Source organism: Bidens hawaiensis, unplaced genomic scaffold (assembly GCF_021521415.1).
Source record: "Bidens hawaiensis isolate Kalapana, Puna unplaced genomic scaffold, B.hawaiensis_p1.1 tig00055324_1, whole genome shotgun sequence".
NCBI lineage: Eukaryota > Viridiplantae > Streptophyta > Magnoliopsida > Asterales > Asteraceae > Bidens > Bidens hawaiensis.
This window is the reverse complement of record NW_027500002.1, coordinates 60,019-63,672: the sequence shown is the minus strand read 5'-3', so window position 1 is coordinate 63,672 and position 3,654 is coordinate 60,019.

Sequence of the window (3,654 nt, the reverse complement as noted above, 5' to 3'; positions counted from 1 at the left end):
AGTTGTTAACACATAAGACAAAGTTGCAGTTTTGTGTATAAGTAAATATGAGAAATATATTTACGCATATGTCTCCAAAACAGTTAAAATAAAGTAAAAATAGGAAAATGTGGTACTCACCTCGATAGACGAACAAGAGTGAAATGAGAAATACTAGGAATGATGATTCGCGAAAATCACGCGTTTCGGGAAAATACCGATGAGAATCCTAAGTAACAATAAATGAGAAAAATAAATATGGATTGATAACGAAACTAAAACTAGATAGAGGTTCGGGACTTGATGATCGAGTGAGTTTTGGCGAAAGGTATACATTACTTTAATTTATTATCGGTTTTATTATTATTTTTATTTAACAAAGGTTTATCATAAATAATATGATTTTAATTATTTTAAAAGTATCATTAGAATATTTGAATAAATAATATTTATATTTTTTGATAAATTATATAAAGGGGTTTGTATTAAATAATTACTTTAAATTAAAATATACCTTTAATGTATATTTTCATTATTAATAAAGATTTATGTTAAATGAATATTGTAATTAATAAAGGATAAGTAATATTTATATAAAAGAAGATCTTTTATAAAATGCTTGAATCTATATATTTAAAAAGACAAAATTAAATATATTTTAGATTAAACCTCTTTTAAATATAAAAACCTTTATTAATTTTAATAATCTAACGTGTGTGTGTGTATATATATATGATTTTTAACCAAGGTTTGAAATAATTAATCGGCTAAATTCCGGTTTTAAGAAAACACTGATCAATTATTATACTTATAGTATTAATAATATAATTTAGATTATTAGATATATTAATATACAAGCTAAAATGTTTTATATAAAAAAAACAAAAACGGGTCTGGAGGGGGCTCGAACACGCGCCCTCCAGCCCAACAGTCCATAGCACACCCACCAGCCAACTTCTCTAAGTATTCAATTGATTAAAACTCATAAACGAAAATATATATGTATACAGACGAAAGAATGAGTCAACCCATGAACCCTAACTATATCATTCCGTTAATTAGATCGTTAATTAACTAAATAGACAGAGGGCTATTGATGTGTGAAACCCAACGAATCTAACCATATAATTAGTTACCTGCCTTGATGTTGGTTTGAGGGTTAAATTGGTTGTTAAAGCTGACGGCAATGAATACGTCTAGAACTCGCATCATGCAGCAAAATTAATATGATTCGTTATAGGGGTTTGACAGGAGAAACAACGAAGGTGGTGCAACTGCGTTGGATTGGATTATAATGATCGTTATATAGAGAAACCCTAAACGAGTTAAGACCGGTTCATATTATAAGAAATTCGCATAAACAATTATTGATTTTACATAATTAAGAATGTCGATTGGCCGCAAATAGTAAGATTAACAAAACCTTTGATTTGATTTCCAAGTTAATGGCGAGAATTACGGCTTAAGACTCTATACGGGTTTACGGGTTTCGAATACGGGTCGGGTCTTTGGTTTGGGTTAGGAGGTAATGGATTATAATATGTTAATACATAGTATTTGCATTTTAGTCCCCTGAGATCTAGTATGGATACATAATGAGATAAACCCTAGTTTAGGGTTAAATATGTATTTAGTGGAAAGTTATTTTATATAAACAATAACATTAAAATAATAATAATATCTCGATAAGCGCGACATTTTCTAGGTAAAAATTTTCCGACATAGAAGCTGGTCGGGTTATGATTAAAGAATATAAATTTTAGGAAATCCGAGTTGTTACAGTCTCCCATATTTTAAGGAATTTCGTCTCGAAATTAAAGGATACTATAACAAACTATTAAATTTTGAGGAAGGAAAATTTTAACATTTAATTTTTTTTATTTTTTGTTCATGATACATAACTTTAAATAGTTAAAACAACACTCCAAATGCAAATTCGATAAGGGCAGTTATATATAGGATGTACCAGCAGCGTATCCACCATGTCCTTATCATTTTTACATATGTACCGTTATCCCAACTATTTTCAATTCTGTATTATGACACACAATCTTACGCATCATGATTTTCATGCGAGGGCTTCGATAATTATGTTTCGGACCATAATTATTTTCATCGTCGGAAGGTCCACATGATTCGTCCCATCGTGTGGATTTACAAAACGATTGAAAACATGACTTTGAGGAAGCAAAAATTTTAAGGAGTTTTAATTTAGAACACTAGGAAGTCACCAATGTATAAAATAATTTCAAAAGTAGCAGTGAATTTAAGTAAAACAAAGAAATTTTAAGACGACTTTTAAATGTAAAGAATAAGTATTTAAAGTTAAGGAGGGGTAGCTTATAAATAGTTAAGGTTAATGAAGGTAAAGAAATAAGATAGAAGTAGGCTTCAATAAACAATCTATTTAATCAAGAGAAACTTTATTAGATAGAATAGTTCAAATACGGATATAATTCAAGGCCATAAAGAGGCGTTACAATACGTAATTAAGAAAAGACAAAATAAGGTAAGATAGATAAAGGGAATGGCAAAGGTATTCATGATCATTGAGTAGCTTAATTGGCGTGACTTGAGGCACCATGAGAAGTTGCAGGAGTAGGAACCGTTGAGGTAGATTGATTCGACATTGTTTGAAAATTGTAGCTTGAACGGTATGCAAGAGAGTTGACTGGTAGAAATATGTCCGGTAAACTTGAGCTTGTGGTTGCGAGGTGTGGTAGTGTTGGGTTAGGTAAGGTTGACCTTGATTGATGGGAGGAGCTTGAGGGACATGAGGTTGATGGTTTGAGCCTTGTAAGCGGAGGTCAGGTAGTATGGTGTAGTCGTAGATTGGGCTTGATGAGCTTGAGTAAGTTGAGGGCACGCGTTACGGAGATGACTTGGGTCCTTACAATGGTAGCAAGCATAGGTATTAGGAACATCAGGTTGAGCATGAGGGGTAGGTTGTTGTGGGACGGCTTGTGCATTAGGCGGGACACAACAGGTGTTAGCAAGATGGTCATAACGGTTACATTGGGTGCAATGACGGCATAGGGATTTAACCGAGTGAATGCGGTTACAAATGGAGCATAACGAAAAAGGACCGAGGTAAGGTTTCTTGTTTGAGGAGACTTGCGGGTGGTTAGGATTTGTTGCAGCAAGGTTCTTACGTTTCTTGTTGTGAGGTTGAGTGGAGGTAGATGGTTTGTAGTCACCAGCAGAAGAATTAGTGGGAAAAGTTGAATCAGATGCATTGATGTCCTGAATTCGGGTCACTATCCGAGAGATCGTAGCAGCTATTTCTTTGGCGATACAGGCGGCCATACGGTGGTTGTGAGAATCAAACGATTGATGTCGAGGATAACGTTGGTTTCTTGAATGAGACATTCTATAGGGACCAAAAAAATAAATAAATGAGGATTTATAAGATGAAGGATAAATTGAGGAAATCATAAGAATAGTAAAATGTTTAATTATGTGAAAATAATAAACATTTTACTATGTTGTCGGTGGGATTTTACTGGGCATGATTGATTGATTGATTGATGTGAAAATAATAATGTTGTCTGAAGAAGTGAGGAATTGCGTCATTAGGATTAAAAGTAAAAGTTTATAAGATGAGGGGGTACATTGTGTAAATAGTTGTTAAGTGATGTAGTCAATAAGATTAATGTGCGATGACTACATGAGGAG